This window comes from Phyllobates terribilis, unplaced genomic scaffold (genome assembly GCF_046119375.1).
Source record: "Phyllobates terribilis strain yellow unplaced genomic scaffold, ASM4611937v1 Scaffold_119__1_contigs__length_5224398, whole genome shotgun sequence".
Taxonomy (NCBI): Eukaryota; Metazoa; Chordata; class Amphibia; order Anura; family Dendrobatidae; genus Phyllobates; species Phyllobates terribilis.
Genome location: NW_027362879.1, coordinates 2116203 through 2137708, shown reverse-complemented (window position 1 = coordinate 2137708; position 21506 = coordinate 2116203). Strand labels below are relative to the sequence as shown.

At 45.5% G+C, this 21506-nt stretch overlaps 1 protein-coding gene and 1 long non-coding RNA gene across 2 annotated transcripts in view; one reads left to right on the top strand and one right to left on the bottom strand.

Moving 5' to 3' along the window:
• Positions 1–21506, bottom strand: part of LOC141201588 (uncharacterized) — a 194857-nt gene that overhangs the window by 74581 nt on the left and 98770 nt on the right. The window lies entirely within an intron of this gene.
• LOC141201601 (uncharacterized) lies at positions 4061–21504 on the top strand. The gene is made up of 3 exons (XR_012272953.1): positions 4061–4127; positions 11838–11910; positions 21275–21504. It is a non-coding gene; the product is annotated as an uncharacterized lncRNA (long non-coding RNA).

Below are 21506 nucleotides of genomic sequence, written 5' to 3'. Positions count from 1 at the left end.
CTTTTTGATTTAATTTTTATTTTTCATTTAGAAGTTTTTGGGAACTCATATGACATTCAGAACAGGTGTTGATACAAGGTTTTCAGAATAAAGAATGAATGCGATACGAATGGTGAGAGAATGAGTTTAGGATTGATTATGATATTTTTTAAATCATAATCAGGGGGGACTGTAAAATATTAATCTCTAATGCTAAAAAATATATACATAAGCTTTAACATGCTTAGGCTCTAACCATGCTTAGATTCAAATATAGAGAAAGAATGTGCAGTTATTCTGGGACCTTGGTAGAAACCTGTTCTGTTTGTCAAACCTATAGGACTCTTGTCTATATGGGTTATTTGGAGATAACTAGTGAGTATGACCCTTTAAAGGTCACTAACCATATGTTTAAAATATACCAACATGAGGTGATATGCATTTTGGCTACATGCACATTTCATGAGTTACTAGTTTTGTTCTAATATGGTAGAAGCTACTAATATACGAGCAAGTCACCATATTGGGTTATGAAACTGTAAAAATATTCTCCAATGTATGTCTATGAGGCAAGATGGTATATAAGCAGAGCCAGAAATGAATGGGGGAGATGATCACTCATTCCTCGAGTATCTCCAACACGAATCATGCTTCTATACTGGATATGTAAGAACCTATAATTGTTTCCTTTCTCTCTTCTAACCTGATACTTCTTCTTGTGTGCTATTGTTGAGGGAGGGCAATGGCCCTTCACGGTTGACCAAGTGAGTGTCAAATTATTATGTTATAAGGTTGATTGCAATCCACAGAAAACTAGACGGAGACAGTGCTCTGTATGGGAGGATTCAGAGAATCTCTAACCCCGTTTATTTCTACTTAGCATTTTATATTATTTTGAGTATATCAATAGCCAATCACCTACAGTCGTACTACAGGCTTAAGCCAATGTTAGTGCAATTATTACGAAAACACATATATGGTCATATATCATCGTTAGTTTGAAGCACAATGGAAATTTACAAGGTTACCCATCCTGGCTCAGACTAGTTAGATAACAGGAGCAGGGTGTCTCACAGAATATTCTTGTGAGAAAAGGTTAGTGTGGGAAAGATGCATGAAAAAAGAAGGAAAGAATGTATGTTATGCAAGGAGTATGCTGTAGCATGAATATCAATATGTCCTTTACACTATGAACTATTTTTCTTCATTTTTGTAATTACCTTTGAATGAACATTAAATAAGCTTTTGTTTTATCCACACAACTCAAGATTGTTTTCCTCTCTATTCTCATCGTACCCCTTTTCTAAAGTAAGGAAGTGTTAGTTTTTCTAACACCTGCCAACAACTTTTTCACACTGCTCTGGCTTTAAGAGTGGTATTACGCGGCCCCCTAGAAATTGGGACAGGAAGGTAGTTTGACATGATGTGGGTGCCTATTGTGCTCCCCCAGCAGGAACAGTTTCATGTTGCCCATGGCCTCGGCGTGCATGTCCACTTCCCCCTCCCTTGCCACGCGTGTTGCCCATTTTAAATGGAGTTTAAGATTTGTCACGTTGCCAAAAATGTCTGTATTATTACCGCAGTAATATAGGATCACGTCTGATGACCATGGTTTTAGGCAGTGACCTGGGAGTCAAAGATGCTTTCGGGGGTCTTGCCCACGCTGTTCCCATGTCTTTTCAGCACTGTATGGATGAGCCTGATCATGTCTCACACGCCACATGGCCAGATAAGGTTGTAAAATGTTAAAATGTAATTTACCGGTGAATGTATTTTTCACAGTTGAAATTAATGCAAAAGTGCAAAAACGCATCAAAAACACTTTGTGTGAACATAGCCCAAGGTGTGGAGGAGTATTTTTGTTTTTGGTTATTTATTTTGCCTTATATACAAGTCATTACCATGGAAAGGATGTTCCTTAACATATTTCCCAGGAAAATCCATTTTGGTTTCGTTTTTGTATGTTTTATTGTGAGTCCGTAAAAGTGGCGTATTACCTCTGACAACATTGTTCACAGCAGTGACCTGGGAGTCAGAGATGCTTCCAGGGGTCTTCCCCATGCTGTTCCCATGTCATTTGAGCACTGTTCCCATCAACTTCGGCAAATTTTAGGCCCCCTGCAGGCGCTGGAAAAATGCTTGAGTTTCCCATAGACTTACATTGGGCTCGTTGCTTAGGTCCAGCACCAGAGCATTCCAATTTGCTCGACTCGAGTACCAGAGCATTTTAGTGCTCGCTCATCACTATTATTTCATTTTAAATCCAGATTAGTGGCCTGCAGAGCTGAAATCATGAAGATTCACTGTCCAAATATTTCTGGACCTACCTGTATTCATATATTTACACTATATGGACAAATATTGCATCTCTTGCCCCCAAAGCAAATCCCAAAATGTGCTCCTGCCTCTTTTCCTAACTCCCAATCCCAAAATAGACAAGGACATTGGAAGTTTCCAATCCTCCCTCTATTGTAGACTTCTGGAGTTAAAGCATCTTCAGCCCCGACTCTTTACTTCTCCTACAACCAACATGGCGGGAAAACGAAACACTTTCTATAATCGGTTATTTTTTTATCACATTTTTTAAAGGTAAATTACAATAAAATGTCCCCAATCCCTTTTTCCCTTCTCCCAATCCATAATGCTGGGGTAAGATTATCTCTACAGAGACCCTTGTACAGGAATATTAGGGCTACAGCGACATCACATCTATTATACAGAGAATAGCGCTATCTCCATAGCTTTGTACACAAGGACATAGAGATCAGACAAGGTCCTCATATTCAGGCAGCTTCTATTTTACTCCAACCCTCTTTATAAGAACAAGATCAGAGTCTCATTATACCGAGCAGAGAAGCTCCAGGGACAAAGACCCCATCTGGTCCTAACACGGCGGGGGGCCCGGAGTATCCAGCCACGGGGCCCGGATTCTCTCATTTGTGGCCCCAGCATTTCTTGTAGAATAAATCCCTTTCTCATCCAGTCCTGTAGTAATGACTTTGTTATCAGGTTTTGTAGGAGGGTTCGTCTGACTCCATCTTATGTTATCAATATCTGTGCGAGAAACAGGAGACGTCCGAGCGCAGTTTTACCGAGTGTCCAGAGTCAGTTCTTCTACAGTCTGATAAAGAGCCGCATTGTCTCCGACCGAACCTGGGAGTATACAGCTGTATACAGCGTACACACACGGCACTGTACACACACTGCTCCGTATGCACACGATGCTGTACACACAGGACTCCGCTTAGAACACACTCTGCTCCGCTCCATACATACATGACTCTGCTCCGTACACCTCGTACACACACGGCTAAGTACACACGAGGCTCCGCTCCGTACACACACCGCTCCGTACGCCTCGCACACGCGCGGCTCCGCTCCGTACGCCTCGCACACGCGCGGCTCCGCTCCGTACGCCTCGCACACGCGCGGCTCCGCTCCGTACGCCTCGCACACGCGCGGCTCCGCTCCGCTCCGTACGCCTCGCACACGCGCGGCTCCGCTCCGCTCCGTACGCCTCGCACACGCGCGGCTCCGCTCCGTACGCCTCGCACACGCGCGGCTCCGCTCCGTACGCCTCGCACACGCGCGGCTCCGCTCCGTACACCTCGTACACGCGCGGCTCCGCTCCGTACACCTCGTACACGCGCGGCTCCGCTCCGTACACCTCGTACACGCGCGGCTCCGCTCCGTACACGCGCGGCTCCGCTCCGTACACCTCGTACACGCACGGCTCCGCCCAGTACACCTCGTACACGCACGGCTCCGCTCAGTACACCTCGTACACGCACGGCTCCGCTCAGTACACCTCGTACACGCACGGCTCCGCTCAGTACACCTCGTACACGCACGGCTCCGCTCAGTACACCTCGTACACGCAAGGCTCCGCTCAGTACACCTCGTACACACACGGCTCCGCTCCGTACACCTCGTACACACATGGCTCTGCTACATCCACACTGTAAACCCCTCCTGACCCCACACATAAACTTCAGCTCATCCAGCACCATGACAACCAGCACAGCAGAGTCCTGCATCCACTGAGGCCCCTGATCATGTGACCCCTGACTCCTCCCCTCCTGTGACCTCATCACAGCTCCTGTGCGCACAGAGCAGCCATATATGTGGTGGCGGCTCTGCAGGTGGAGGTATGTGGAGACCCCATTACTGGGCGCAGGGGGCATTAACCCCTTCAGCACCGAGACTCTTTTGGGGTCTTGTGTTGCCCCTTTATAAGAATCATAAGGTTTTTGTTCTGTTTCCTGTAATAGATACATACGACCCAACTATGGAGACAGGAAGGGAGGAAACGTATTGTTCTCATAGTACAGGACCCCTTTACTGGCCCCACAGTGTAATGCCCCCATTATGCCCCTTATGCAGGATGTATGATGCCCCCACACAGTGTAATGCCCCCATTATGCCCCTTATGCAGGATGTATGATGCCCCCACACAGTGTAATGCCCCCATTATGCCCCTTATGCAGGATGTATGATGCCCCACACAGTGTAATGCCCCCATTATGCCCCTTATACAGTATGTATGATGCCCCCACACAGTGTAATGCCCCCATTATGCCCCTTATGCAGGATGTATGATGCCCCCACACAGTGTAATGCCCCCATTATGCCCCTTATGCAGGATGTATGATGCCCCCACACAGTGTAATGCCCCCATTATGCCCCTTATGCAGGATGTATGATGCCCCACACAGTGTAATGCCCCCATTATGCCCCTTATACAGTATGTATGATGCCCCCACACAGTGTAATGCCCCCATTATGCCCCTTATGCAGGATGTATGATGCCCCCACACAGTGTAATAGCCCCATTATGCCCCTTATGCAGGATGTATGATGCCCCCACACAGTGTAATGCCCCCATTATGCCCCTTATGCAGGATGTGTAATTCCCCCATTATGCCCTTTATGCAGGATGTGTGATGCCCCCCCACACAGTGTAATGCCCCCATTATGCCCCTTATGCATGATGTATGATGCCCCCACACAGTGTAATGCCCCCATTATGCTCCTTATGCAGGATGTATGATGCCCCCACACAGTGTAATGCCCCCATTATGCCCCTTATGCAGGATGTATGATGCCCCCACACAGTGTAATGCCCCCATTATGCCCCTTATGCAGGATGTATGATGCCCCCACACAGTGTAATGCCCCCATTATGCCCCTTATGCAGGATGTATGATGCCCCCACACAGTGTAATGCCCCCATTATGCCCCTTATGCAGGATGTATGATGCCCCCACACAGTGTAATGCCCCCATTATGCCCCTTATGCAGGATGTATCATGCCCCACACAGTGTAATGCCCCCATTATGCCACTTATGCAGGATGTATCATGCCCCCACACAGTATAATGCCCCTTATGCAGTACCTCTTGAAGCTCATCAAGAGAATGCCAAGAGTGTGCAAAGCAGTCATCAAAGCAAAAGGTGGCTTCTTTGAAGAACCTAGAATATAAGACATATTTTCAGTTGTTTCACACTTTTTTGTTAAGTATATAATTCCACATGTGTTAATTCATAGTTTTGATGCCTTCAGTGTGAATGTGAAATTTTCAGTCACGAAAATACAGAAAATTCTATAAATTAGAAGGTGTGTCCAAACTTTTGGTCTGGACTGTATATATATTGTAATGCAGCAGCTTGCGGCATTACTGTAATGGTCCAGGGTGTGTTTTGGCCGACCATGTACCTCCCCCAGGTGACTGGTCAAATGACTGACATCGCACAGGTCCTGTGCACACAGAAGGTCTGATCACATGACTGACATCAGCACAGGTCCTGTGTGTGCACTAGAGGATATATAAACCCTGGTGTATTTTAGACAGGTGTGAAAGGCGTGAAGCCTGTTCCCTGTGTGGGACACCGTTAGAGTGTGAGGCCTGGTGAGGCCTGAAAGGCAGAGGCTGGATCGTTATGTGTAAGCAATAGCAGTAGCCTTGGAAGGCAAGAGTCCTGGAAGGCAGAGGCTGGATGTTAGGTGAGAAAACATACCAGTAGCCTTTGAAGGTACGAGGGTTGGAGACCCCCATCTGGGAAGCCATAAAGCCACAGTGGTGGCAAAACAAATCTGACTGAAGCAGCTAAAACCTGGCAAAGGTAAAACACTGCATTATATGGACGTTGATATAAGTGACTTTGTTGAAGGCTGTAACTGGAGCCAAGTGGGCATGACTGCCACTTGAAAGGCTCCTGGACATTATATGTGTATGTCGGCGAGCCACTGAGTTGGACTTGGTGATAAGCAGTAGTGAAGAGTAATAAACTGCTGGATTGTGAAATACTGGAAAACGTGGCTGGTGTGCTTTAATATATATTAGGAAGGCAGCACTAGTCATCATGCTGGGGGGACACTCGCTGCACCGGGTCAATTAAAGCACACTAGCCACGTTTTCCAGTATTTCACAATCCAGCAGTTTATTACTCTTCACTACTGCTTATCACCGAGTCCAACTCAGTGGCTCGCCGACATACACATATAATGTCCAGGAGCCTTTCAAGTGGCAGTCATGCCCACTTGGCTCCAGTTACAGCCTTCAACAAAGTCACTTATATCAACGTCCATATAATGCAGTGTTTTACCTTTGCCGGGTTTTAGCTGCTTCAGTCAGATTTGTTTTGCCACCACTGTGGCTTTATGGCTTCCCAGATGGGGGTCTCCAACCCTCGTACCTTCAAAGGCTACTGGTATGTTTTCTCACCTAACATCCAGCCTCTGCCTTCCAGGACTCTTGCCTTCCAAGCCTCTGGCCCTCCAAGGCTACTGATATTGTTTACACATAACGATCCAGCCTCTGCCTTTCACGCCTCACCAGGCCTCACACTCTAACGGTGTCCCACACGGGGAACAGGCTTCACGCCTTTCACACCTGTCTAAAATATACCAGGGTTTATATATCCTCTAGTGCACACACAGGACCTGTGCTGATGTCACAGTCATGTGATCAGACCTTCTGTGTGCACAGTGTTACGGGTCCAGGAGGTGGAACCTCTGAGCTGCAATACAAGGGGGAAGTCCTTGTAAGGAAGCGGGTGACTCCCAGGGAGGGCAAGCAGGTAGTCACAGCAAGTGACGGGGACAGTCTCTGGGTAAGCGGGCAGGTGTTGACGGGGACAGTCTCTGGGTAAGCGGGCAGGTGTTGACGGGGACAGTCTCTGGGTAGACAGGCAGGTGGTCACGGCAAGTGACCGGGACAGTCTCTGGGTAGACAGGCAGGTGGTCACGGCAAGTGACCGGGACAGTCTCTGGGTAGACAGGCGAGGCGGATACCTGACAGGTAACTGGCGGGCGCTCCCAGGTGAGCGGGCTGACGGAGACAGCAGGTAACAAGCAGGTAACTGGTGGCCGCTCCAGGTGAGCGGGCTGACAGACGAGGCAGGAGACAGGCAGGTAACTGGTGGACGCTCCCAGGTGAGCAGTCTGGCAGACGAGGCAGGTAACAGGCAGTAACTGGTGGACGCTCCCAGGTGAGCGGTCTGACTGACGAGGCAGGTAACAGGCAGGTAACTGAAGGACGCTCCCAGGTGAGCGGTCTGGCGGACAAGGCAAGTAACAGGCTGGCAGGCAGGACGAGAAGTCAGGCTAGCAGCGGAACCTGAGGGCTGAAGCACAAGTGAGACACAGTGCAAACAACATTGCTCGGGCACCTCCATTTTGGAGGAGGTGCCTAATATATGGGAGGTCCAACGGCAATTGGCCGGGGACTCCTAAGGACGGCGCGCGCGGTCCCTTTAAGAGAGGGGGAGAGCGCGCGCGCGTGCCCTAAGCACACTGCTGGGGAGGAGCGCGTGCTGGAAGCAGCGGGGAGAGAAGCGCTGGAGGACGCCACGCCAGAAGCGGGGAGGTGAGAGGGACGGCGTCTCTGCCTAGCAAGGGGCAGAGACGCCGATGCTACACACAGGACCTGTGCGATGTCAGTCATTTGACCAGTCACCTGGGGGAGGTACATGGTCGGCCAAAACACACCCTGGACCATTACAGTAATGCCACAAGCTGCTGCATTACAATATATATATAGTCCAGACCAAAAGTTTGGACACACCTTCTCATTTAAAGATTTTTCTGTATTTTCGTGACTGAAAATTTCACATTCACACTGAAGGCATCAAAACTATGAATTAACACATGTGGAATTATATACAGTGCCTACAAGTAGTATTCAACCCCCTGCAGATTTAGCTGGTTGACACATGCGGAATTAACTTGGCATTGTGACATTTGTACTGTAGATCAGCCTGGAAGTGGGAAATGCACTGCAGCAACTTTTGTTTTTGTTTTTTTTTTTGTTTTTTTTTTTATAACGTTAAAAGTTAATTCAGAGTGTCATTTATTATTCAACCCCTCAAACCACAAGAATTCTGTTTGGTCCCCCTAAAGTATTAAAAAGTAGTTCAGGCACCAAGAATAATGAGCTTCACATGTGTGGATTAAAGATCTCTTTTGCCAGCCTTTTCTGACTATTTAAGACCCTCCCCAAACTTGTGAACAGCACTCAGACATGGTCAACATGGGAAAGACAAAAGAGCATTCCAAGGCCATCTGAGACAAGATCGTGGAGGGTCACAAGGCTGGCAAAGGGTACAAAACCCTTTCCAAGGAGTTGGGCCTACCTGTCTCCACTGTTGGGAGCATCATCCGTAAGTGGAAGGCTTATGGAACTACTGTTAGCCTTCCACGGCCTGGACAGCCTTTGAAAGTGTCCTCCCGTGCCGAGGCCAGGCTTGTCCGAAGAGTCAAGGCTAACCCAAGGACAACAAGGAAGGAGCTCCGGGAAGATCTCATGGCAGTGGGGACATTGGTTTCAGTCAATACCATAAGTAACGTACTCCACCGCAATGGTCTCCGTTCCAGACGAGCCCGTAAGGTACCTTTACCATCAAAGCGTCATGTCAAGGCTCGTCTACAGTTTGCTCATGATCACTTGGAGGACTCTGAGACAGACTGGTTCAAGGTTCTATGGTCTGATGAGACCAAGATCGAGATCTTTGGTGTCAACCACACACGTGACGTTTGGAGACTGGATGGCACTGCATACGACCCCAAGAATACCATCCCTACAGTCAAGCATGGTGGTGGCAGCATCATGCTGTGGGGCTGTTTCTCTGCCAAGGGGCCTGGCCATCTGGTCCGCATCCATGGGAAGATGGATAGCACGGCCTACCTGGAGATTTTGGCCAAGAACCTCCGCTCCTCCATCAAGGATCTTAAGATGGGTCGTAATTTCATCTTCCAACACGACAACGATGCAAAGCACACAGCCAAGAAAACCAAGGCCTGGTTCAAGAGGGAAAAAGTCAAGGTGTTGGAGTGGCCTAGTCAGTCTCCTGACCTTAACCCAATTGAAAACTTGTGGAAGGAGCTCAAGAATAAAGTCCACATGAGACACCCAAAGAACCTAGATAACTTGGAGAAGATCTGCATGGAGGAGTGGGCCAAGATAACTCCACAGACCTGTGCCGGCCTGATCAGGTCTTATAAAAGACGATTATTAGCTGTAATTGCAAACAAGGGTTATTCCACAAAATATTAAACATAGGGGTTGAATAATAATTGACCCACACTTTTATGTTTAAAATTTAATAAAATTCAACTGAGCAACATAACTTTTTGGTTTGTAAGATTTATACTTCTGTTCATAAAACCTACTCCTGTTTGCAGTTTGAAGGCTCTAACTTATTTGCATCTTATCAAACCAGCTAAATCTGCAGGGGGTTGAATACTACTTGTAGGCACTGTACTTAACAAAAAAGTGTGAAACAACTGAAAATATGTCTTATATTCTAGGTTCTTCAAAGTAGCCACCTTTTGCTTTGATGACTGCTTTGCACACTCTTGGCATTCTCTTGATGAGCTGCAAAAGGTAGTCACCAGAAATGGTTTTCACTTCACAGGTGTGCCCTGTCAGGTTTAATAAGTGGGATTTCTTGCCTTTAAATGGGGTTGGGACCATCAGTTGTGTTGTGCAGAAGTCAGGTGGATACACAGCTGATAGTCCTTTCTGGTGACTACCTCTTGAAGCTCATCAAGAGAATGCCAAGAGTGTGCAAAGCAGTCATCAAAGCAAAAGGTGGCTTCTTTGAAGAACCTAGAATATAAGACATATTTTCAGTTGTTTCACACTTTTTTGTTAAGTATATAATTCCACATGTGTTAATTCATAGTTTTGATGCCTTCAATGTGAATGTACAATTTTCATAGTCATGAAAATACAGAAAAATCTTTAAATGAGAAGGAGTGTCCAAACTTTTGGTCTGTACTGTATATATATATTTATTATGAATTTTTGCCCTTTTGAGGTTGGGGGCCCAAGTACAGCTATTCCTGTGGGACCTGTGATTTCTGTTTACGTCAATGTGTATAGGATAATAGCGTATAATAAAGTTGTTATGGACGAGACTTAACTAAAATTGTGCAGTCAGCTCATTAACAACATTATGACAGCTGACACCCTGCAGTATCGGCCCCAGACGTTTTGGGGGCCAATTAACCCCTTAAATACCGCTGTCAATCGTGACAGCACTATTTAAATTGGTTCAAGGGAGTCACAAGACCCCCTTTGTAACCACCGGACCCCCGCAATGAGAATTGCTGGTCCCGATGGTTACCATGGTACCCTGACTTCATGTGATGACCCCAGGGTACAGTGGCCTGTGAGACCTAGCTATAAGCTGACTATTCTCATACACTGCAGTACACGAGTACTGCAGTGTATGAGACCAGTGATAAAAATAAAAATTATACATGTCCCAGAGTGAAAAAAGGTGAAACTAAGTATGACAAAAACACATCACGAAAAGCCGTTTCGCCATTTAAAACGCAGCGATTGTGATGCAACAAAAATAAACAAAAAAAAAAGTACACACAGTTGGTATCACTGGATCCGGAATGACCCGCTCTATAAAACTGGCATGTTATTTATTCTGTTTAGCGGACACCGTAAAAAAATAAAAATAAATGCACATCAAAACATCGCTTATTGATCATACTGATTAGCGATCAAAAAGTTATGTTAAAAAAAAAAATGGTAAAAATGAAACCACCAAACCGCAAAAAACTAGCCCTAATATAGCTAATAGCCCTAATATAGCTCATTCGGCAAAAAAAAAAAAAAATTTCAACTCTCAGAAAATGGCAATGCCAAAACAAATTCATTTTTGTAAAATATTATTTTTAGTCTGTAAAAATAGCAAAGCACAAAAATTATAAATCTGGTATTGCTGTAATCACACCGACCCGACGAACAAATCGGTCTGATCACTTTTACTGCACAGCGAATGGCGCAAAAAATATAGAAAAAATTACTGTATTGCTGGTTTGTGTTCATTTTATGTCTGAAAAATCTGCATAAAAAGCGATCAAAAAATATATGCAAAATGGTACCAAAAAAATCTGCCACTCGACCTGCAAACAATAATCGATCTTACAGCTCTGTTTGCCAAAAAATAAAAAAGTTACGTGTGTTTTAGTCTAATGTGTTTGGAGGCGTTAAAAGGTAACTTATTGGACGCTGCCTTTGGCCCGGCCTAATAGACTTTTGTACATTGCAGGCCCAGACACCATTATTAGGCATTTAAGTATCGGAATAACTAGGCAGCCACATACTATCCAGTACTTGGGGGAGAAGGGGCATTGACCGAACTCTGTCAAACCTTCTTAGATGCCATGTTTGCATTTGACAGCAGTAAGTGGTTAGACTGCCAGGGTTGGTGTAGCAGCCGTACCTGTGCCATCCCTGCGGGGTACATCTGTTCTGGTGCTCAAAAGACTTAATTTCTTTTAAAACAAAATGTTTAAGTTGTTAAAAAGTAACAAAATTGTCTTGTGCTTTTTGCAGGTTTTTTTTTCTTATTTCAAGAATTATTGGTGCCAATTTTCTATTGAAACATTTTAATATCTGAGAAAAAAAGGTAAGTAAAGTCCGCTCACCTTTGGGGTGTGGTGCAGTCTCAGCCTCGCGCGGATCCAGCCAGAGCAGCCTGGTTCCTGAATCAGAAAATAGGAACGATCCAGCGTATCAGGGTTTGAACTTGAATAAAACAGAGCTTTTATTGAGCCATTAAAAAATGCTGCTACCACCATAATAAGTCTTAGTGCACACAAGGATCACAGCTGTCTCGACCTATGCGTTTCGATGTGCAGTCTTAATCATGGTCTGTCTGAACTGTGGCCCAGTGAGCATATAAAGGTAGGTTGTAATTAAAGATAATAGTTATCATGTGCTCACTAGTCTCTGTGGTCAGTATGATTAGCATAGACAAAAGTGAAATAAAAACGTTAGTGACACATATTATTACCCTCTAAAATTAATATCATTGACATGTAGAAAAAAATAAAAATATTTGTGATACAAATATAGAATAAATATAGAAACTAGCGATATACCATGTCCAAGGTGTGAACAAAACTGTCACTAATATTGTAGCATTAGATCCAGCCTGAGATTGAAAAATCTCAAGAATTAATAATCTGCTGGGATTTTACAACTCTGGAAATGTATGTGAAAAGGAGATGATACCAAGGGGATTAAGGCTAAAAAAAAAGTGGCCACAGCCCTGTATGATGAGACATTACAGAGTGGAACTGCATCCTTAACGATTGTTCATTGAAGTTGATGGGATTAATCCTGAAATATGAGGAGCTGGAACTTACAAAAAGTAAAACAGAAATAAAAAGTATCCAATCCTCATTGGAAACGTTTGTGCACAACAAGGATTTCACTAGCCATAATGACAAACTGAAAGCTAGTTTAGCGATGATAGAAGATTTTATTATCAACATTAAAAAAACAAAATTCAAACGTGATAGTGAGGATTACTCACAGAACAAAGTGTATGATTGGAATAAAGGTCCATTTTCTATTCTAAACAAACGTCCCTACAAACGTACAACAAAACCTGCCAAAGTCCGTTTCAATTTGTAAATGTTTTTCCCAGCAATATGCGCTCCTGAAAGATGATGATGGAACTTGATATTCAGATTCAAAGATAATTTTTATTTCAAACTAAAATACAACCGATTTAGACTTCTTTGAGTCTTCCTCAGGTATAATATCATGCATATAAACACACATTTTATAGCAGATATCCCTGCTTGTCATTTTGGGTGGGGACTGAAAGATCTGTTTTTCAGACACACCCAGATACTCAGATATGCAGGATTTTGCACTCTGAGGAATCTAACAAAACCCATATACTAAATGACTTTCATACAGTTTTTTTTCCACAACAAATTTTTTTCACACAGAAAGGCTATGTGCCCACGATGCAGAAATGAAGCAGAAAATTTCTGCAGCATTTCTGCATCTCCCTGGCAGAAAAAAACGCATGCAGATTGTGCATGCGTTTTTCCTGCAGAATACATGCGGATCCACATGCGGGTTCACATGCGTTTCCGCATGCAGATTGACAAGCGCTTTCCAGGCGATAGCATCACTTGGAAAGTGCTTGACAACTAGGTCACACTGTATAAATCCATGCAAACAGCATGGATTTATACAGTGTGAACCGTAAAAATTAAAACAAATAAAGCTATACTCACCCCTGAGGCCCCGGCGTGGCTGCAGCGCTCGTTCCTGTCTGGTTCCCGGCTGCCGGCATATCGCGAGACAGAGCGGTGAAGGGCCTGCGGTCACATGACTGTGACGTCACCGAAGGTCCTTCAGCGCTGCTGGCATTCAGAGAGAAGACGCCGGACAGGTGAGTATAAACTTTATTTGTTATTTTATTCTTTTTTTACAGGTACAATGGTACCCAGGTCTGGATGAGAGTCTCCTCTCCTCCAGAACTGGGTACCATCCGCACATAGAGACGCATAGAAGCTGCTTGTAAAAATGTACAGTCGCGGTTTCTATGCGTCTCAATGCAAGTCAATGGCGGGAGTTCCGCTGCGCTTCCGCAAAATTAAATGACATGCTGCGGATTTTTGTACGTAGCATAAACGCTGCGGAAAAATCCGCAGCATGTGCATAGAACATGCGGAATCCCCTTGGGGACCATGGGGTGCGGATTACCTAGCGTTTCACAAGCGTTTATGCTGCGGAAATTCCGCAGCATAAACGCTTGAAAAACGCTACGTGGGCACACAGCCAAAGTATTTTCTTTTCTAAAAACACTATAAATATAATTTTACCATATATAAAATGTCTTTTAAAATGTTATTAAACATACTAAAAGTGTGATTTCATACAGAAATGGAAAATCCTGCAAACATATACATTATGACAAAAATTAAAAACCCTTTCTTTCTTCATATTCTAGCCATTTTCAAATACAATTTTGTAAAAAAAAAAAAATAATAATAAAAATGTGTATATATATATACATGTCAATATTTATATGCCATATACCCTCTATAATATCATATAATTTAGTCCATCTGGGTATAATGTACCCAGACGGAAGATCCAATATGATTCTTTCCGGTTTAAATTTTGTACCCTATTAGTACAATTCTCAGGTATTTGCTCCAACAGGGTCACGGAAATATTGAATGTTTTATTATGCTTCAAACATAAGTGCCGAGATAAGCTCTGTTTTAAAAAAAAAACATTTTTGGTATTGTGCATGTAGCCATTCATACGGGATCGTAGGGAATGGATGGTCCGACCCACGTATTGCAGGCCACAGGCACAGGAAATGGCATGTATCACAAAATTACTATCACACGTTAATTTTTGTGTGTACGGCGTATACAGTGTTTTTGTGCGTGCGGTGCGTACGGCGTATACAGTGTGTGTCTGTGGTGCGTACGGCGTATACAGTGTGTGTGGTGCGTACTGCATATACAGTGTGTGGTGCTTGTGGTGTGTACGGCGTATACAATGTGTGGTGCGTATGGTGCATATACAGTGTGTGTGTGGCACGTACGGCGTATACAATGTGTGTGTTTCATGCGTATGGTGTATAGTGTGTGTGTTTGTGGTGCGTATGGCGTATACAGTGTGTGTGTCGTGCGTATGGCATATACAGTGTGTGTCGTGCGTACGGCGTATACAGTGTGTGTCGTACGTACGGCGTATAAAGTGTGTGTTTGGTGTGTAGAGCGTATACAGTGTGTGTGTCTGGTGCATACGTCTTATACAGTGTGTGTGTCGTGCGTACGCCGTATACAGTGTGTGTGTGTGTGTGTGTGTGTGTGGTGCGTCCGGCTTATACAATGTGTGTGTGGTGCGTATGGCGTATATAGTGTGGTGCGTACAGCGTATACAGTGTGGTGCGTACGGCGTATACAGTGTGCGTGTGGTGCGTACGGCGAATACAGTGTGTGTGTGGTGCTTACGGCGTATACAGTGTGTGTGTGGTGCGTACTGCGTATAAAGTGTGTGTGTGTGGTGCATACAGCGTATACAGTGTGTGTGTGGTGCATACGACATATACAGTCTATATGTATGGTGCGTACGGCATATACAGTGTGTGTGTTGTTTGTACGGCATATACAGTGTGTGTGTGGTGCGTACGGTGTATACAGTGTGTGTTGTGTATGCCGTATACAGTGTGTGTGGTGCGTACTGCATATACAGTGTGTGTATGTAATGCTTACTGCTTATACAGTGTCTGTGTATGTCGTATACATTGTGTGGTGTGTACGGCGTATACAGTGTGTGTGTGGTGCGTACGGCGTTTACTGTGTGTGTGTGGTGCGTACGGCGTATACTGTGTGTATGGCGTATACAGTGTGTGTGCGGTGCATACGGCGTATACAGTGTGTGTGTATGTGGTGCGTACGGCGTATACAGTGTGTGTATGTGGTGCGCTTGGCATATACAGTGTGTGGTGTATACAGTGTGTGTGTATGTGGTGCATAGGGTGTATACAGTGTGTATGTGGTGTGTAGGGCATATACAGTGTGTGTGGTGCGTACGGCGTTTACAGTGTGTGTGGTGCATATGGCGTATACAGTGTGTGTGGTGCGTACGGAGTATACAGTGTGTGTGGTGCGTACGGCGTATACAGTGTGTGTGTGGTACATATGGCGTATACAGTGTGTGTGGTGCGTATGGAGTATACAGTGTGTGTGTGGTGCATATGGCGTATACAGTGTGTATTGTGCGTACGGCGTATACAGTGTGTGTGTGTGTGTGGTGCGTCCGGCTTATACAATGTGTGTGTGGTGCATATGGCGTATATAGTGTGTGGTACGTACTGCGTATAAAGTGTGTGTGTGTGTGGTACGTACTGCGTATAAAGTGTGTGTGTGTGGTACGTACTGCGTATAAAGTGTGTGTGTGTGGTACGTACTGCGTATAAAGTGTGTGTGTGGTACGTACTGCGTATAAAGTGTGTGTGTGTGTGGTGCGTACAGCGTATACAGTGTGTGTGGTGCATACGACATATACAGTCTATATGTATGGTGCGTACGGCATATACAGTGTGTGTGTTGTGTGTACGGCATATGCAGTGTGTGTGTAGTGCGTACGGCGAATACAGTGTGTGTGGTGCGTACTGCATATACAGTGTGTGTATGTGATGCTTACTGCGTATACAGTGTCTGTGTATGTCGTATACAGTGTGTGGTGCGTACGGTGTATACAGTGTGTGGTGCGTACGGTGTTTACAGTGTGTGTGTGTGGTGCGTACGATGTATACTGTGTGTGTGTGGTGCGTACGGCGTATACTGTGTGTGGTGCGTACGGCATGTACAGTGTGTGGTGGTGTGTATGGCGTATACAGTGTGTGTGCGGTGCATACGGCGTATACAGTGTGTGTGTGTATGTGGTGCGTACGGCGTATACAGTGTGTGTTGTATACAGTGTGTGTGTATGTGGTGCGTAGGGCATATACAGTGTGTCTGTGTGGTGCATATGGCGTATACAGTGTGTGTGGTGCGTACGGTGTATACAGTGTGTGTGTGGTGCGTGTCATGGTACATCGTTTTCCCTGTCCTGCATTTCTGTATAAAATGTCATGATGTGATGTAAATACCCATGCTCTTTCCCAGATCTTTGTTCCTCAACCATAATTTAACTTGGGCTTGTGTCAACACCGCTAGAGGACTCCCCCATTGTTCTCTTAAGCAGGGGGAGAACTCGCAGTACACACCTTTATAGACACATCGGAGCCATGCCATGGACTAAACCATCGACTAGGAGGGGGGAAACCTCTCCTCCCCTACCCTTGGGCTGTTCCCGGTAGCCCAAGACAATGGACTTATGTGTGACCAGTGTTGTGTTGGGAGATCTCTGGAGGAAGAAGTGTGGGGGCTCTTAGCTGCGGCAAGACCTCACGCCCGTCGGTGATTGTGGACTTATTATGAACCTTAGGAATAACATGGATTTTTGATTTGGTATGCTGCCTGCCTTAATAAATCCCATTGGATCGTTCTTAGTCCGGTGGTCTCTTCTTGCTCTGCCGCATACCCCGTCACAGTGCGTACGGAGTGTACAGTGTGTGTGTGGTGCGTACGGAGTATACAGTGTGTGTGGTGCGTACGACGTATACAGTGTGTGGTGCGTACGACGTATACAGTGTGTGGTGCGTACGACGTATACAGTGTGTGGTGCGTACAGAGTATACAGTGTGTGTGGTGCGTACGGCGTATACAGTGTGTGTGGTGTGTACGGCATATACAGTGTGTGGTGCGTACGTGTATAAAGTGTGTGTGGTGCGTACAGGGTATACAGTGTGTGTGGTGCGTACGGTGTATACAGAGTATGTGTGTGTGGTGCGTACGGCGCATACAGTGTGTGTGTGTGGTGCGTACGGCGTATACAGTGTGTGTGGTGGTGCGTACGGCGTAAACAGTGTGTGTGTGGTATGTACGGTGTATACAGTGTGTGTGTATGTGGTCTGTACGGCATATACAGTGTGTGTGGTGTATACAGTGTATGTGGTGCGTACAACGTATACAATGTGTGTGTGTGTGGTGCATATGGCAAGTACAGTGTGTGTGGCGTATACAGTGTGTGTGTTTCGTGCGTACGGCGTATACAGTGTGTGTGTGGTGTGTACGGTGTATACAGTGTGTGTGTGTGTGTGTGTGGTGCGTACGGCGTATACAGTGTGTGTGTGGTGCGTACGGCGTATACAGTGTGTGTGTGGTGCGTACGGCGTATACAGTGTGTGTGTGGTGCGTACGGCGTATACAGTGTGTGTGTGGTGCGTACGGCGTATACAGTGTGTGTGTGGTGCGTACGGCGTATACAGTGTGTGTGTGGTGTGTATGGCGTATACAGTGTGTGTGTGGTGCGTACGGCGTATACAGTGTGTGTGTGGTGTGTATGGCGTATACAGTGTGTGTGTGGTGCGTACGGCGTATACAGTGTGTGTGTGGTGCGTACGGCGTATACAGTGTGTGTGTGGTGCGTACAGCGTATACAGTGTGTGTTTGTGTGTGGTGCATACAGCGTATACAGTGTGTGTTGTGCATACAGCGTATAAAGTGTGTGTGGTGTGTACGGCGTATACAGTGCATGTTTGTGTGGGGGGCGTACGGCGTATACAGTGTGTGTGTGTATGTGGTGTATACCGTGTGTATGTGGTGCGTACAACGTATACAGTGTGTGTGGTGCGTACGGCGTTTACAGTGTGTGTGTGTGGTGCGTACGGGGCATACAGTGTGTGTGGTGCGTACGGCGTATACAGAGTGTGTGTGGTGCGTACGGCGCATGCAGTGTGTGTGTGTGGTGCGCACGGCGTACACAGTGTGTGGTGGTGCGTGCGGCGTAAACAGTGTGTGTATGGTGTGTACGGTGTATACAGTGCGTGGGGGGGCGTACGGCGTATACAGTGTGTGTGTATGTGGTCTGTACGGCATATACAGTGTGTGTGGTGTATACAGTGTATGTGGTGCGTACAACGTATACAGTGTGTGTGTGTGGTGCATATGGCGTGTACATTGTGTGTGGCGTGTACAGTGTGTTTCGTGCGTACGGCGTATACAGTGTGTGTGGTGTGTACGGCGTATACAGTGTGTGTGTGGTGCGTACAGCTTATACAATGTGTGTTTGTGTGTGGTGCGTATGGCATATACAGTGTGTGTGGTGCGTATACAGTGTGTGTGTGTGGTGCGTACGGCGTATACAGTGTGTGTGTGTGTTGCGTACGGCGTATACAGTGTGTGGTGCGTACGGCGTATACAGTGTGTGTGTGCGATGCGTACGCAGTGTGTGTGTGATGCGTCCGGCGTATACAGAGTGTGTGTGTGTGGTGTGCCCGGCGTATCCAGAGTGTGTGGTGGTGCGTACGGTGTATACAGAGTGTGTGGGTGGTGTGTACAGCGTATACAGTGTGTGTGTGTGTGGTGCATACGGCGTATACAGTGTGTGTGTGGTGCGTACGGCGTATACAGTGTGTGCATGTGGTGCGTATGGCGTATATATCGTGTTTGTAGTGCTTACGGCGTATACAGTGTGTGTGTTGCGTACGGTGTATACAGTGTGTGTGGTGGTGCGTATACAGTGTGTGTGGTGCGTATGGCATATACAGTATGTGGTGCTTACAGCGTATACAGTGTGTGTGTTGTGGTGCTTACGGCGTATATAGTGTGTGTGGTGTGTATGGCGTATACAGTGTGTGTTTGTGTAGTGCGTATATAGTGTGTGTGGTGTGTATGGCGTATACAGTGTGTGTGGTGCGTTCGGCGTATACAGTGGGTTTGTGTGTGCGTGTGGTGCGTATGGAGTATACAGTGTGTGTGTGGTGCGTATGGAGTATACAGTGTGTGTGTGGTGCGTACGGCGTATACAGTGTGTGTGGTGCGTATGGCGTATACAGTGTGTGTGTGGTGCGTACGGCGTATACAGTGTGTGTGTGGTGGTGCGTACGGCGTATACAGTGTGCTGTGCGTACGGCGTATATAGTGTGTGTGTGGTGGTGCGTACGGCGTATACAGAGTGTGTGTGGTGGTGCGTACGGCATATACAGTGTGTGTGGTGCGTACGGCATATACAGTGTGTGTGTGGTGCGTACGGCATATACAGTGTGTGTGGTGCGTACGGCTTATACAGTGTGTGTGTGGTGCGTACGGCGTATACAGTGTGTGTGGTGCGTATGGCATATACAGTGTGTGTGTGTGATGCGTACGGCGTATACAGTGTGTGTGTGGTGCGTACGGTGTATACAGTGTGTGTGTGTATGTGTGTGTGTGGTGCGACGGTGTTCAGCTGGTGGTACTGCGCAAGAGGCTGGTACCACTAGTGGTTTCCATATTGAGGCACCCATCACTTGGGTGTCCCAATATGGCGGTCGGTGAACTTCCGCCGCTTGGAATTCTGCGATCTGGACACATCTGAACGGAACAGGATGTGAAGACATTACAAGGTAAGTATATATTAGATTTGAATCACAAATATTTTTATTTTTTCTACATGTCAATGATATTAATTTTAGAGGATAATAATATATGTGTGTCACTAATGGTTTTATTTCACTTTTGTCTATGCTAATTATACTGACCACAGAGACTAGTAAGCACATAACTATTATCTTTAATTACAACCTACCTTTATATGCTCACTAGTCCACAGTTCAGACAGACCATGATTAAGACTGCACGTTGAAACGCATAGGTCGAGACAGCTGTGATCCTTGTGTGCACTAAGACTTATTATGGTGGTAGCAGCATTTTTTCATGGCTCAATAAAAGCTATGTTTTATTCAAGTTTATATCCTGATACGATGGATCATTCCTCCTATTTTCTACTTTTAATATCTGCTTTTTTATGGAGTTTTTCTTGCAATATAGGAAAGCCTAAGGTCAGAAATAAACCCCATAAAACACTGTACATGGAGACTTTGGTATCAAATAACTCCTGTCTTTGTGTTCTTACAAACAAGCTTTTATAAATGCCTCAAACTTCTGAGTGTGAATCAGACCTGAGATCTAATGGGATAGAAGATGAAAGTCCGGTGAAGACGGGAAACATATAGACGGCCGGTGGTGATGTAGTCAGTGACGGACTCTGGCCAAATACGTTTATAGAGCCATAGTGGAAGATGAAGATTTCATCTTCATCATGAAGTAGTTATTTCTCATGTCACGTGTAATGAATATCTCCTGCAGTATTGCTAATGCTGATTACAGTGTTGGTAAATGAGATGAGAATTAGCAATAAGGAAGATGAGTCTATGAGAAAGGTATTCAGGTGCAGATTCTGAGGAAGAAACTTGCTTGTTGTCTGTGGCCTAAAATATATAGGTTTTATTAGTAGATGTAAAGAAGAAAACTAGATACTGTAAAACATAAATCTCCTCATATGTTTCCCTTATTATCTCCAGTAATTGTATTATTACACAAGGTTTTTGTGACGTTATATCTGCTCAACTTCTCATTCAGGTCCCTACAATATCGGATCCTCTCAGTGAATATCTTCTTTATTGAGAGAATTTTCCTGATTTACCCATTAAAGATGAATATGGACACAGACAAGATGGCTGAGAAAATATTACACCTCACCCTAGAGATCCTCTTCCGTCTTACTGGAGAGGTGAGAGATTCTGATGACGTCACATTACATCATTCTTATCTATGGAAATAACAGATGGACAGAACTGGAGAGGTGAGGACT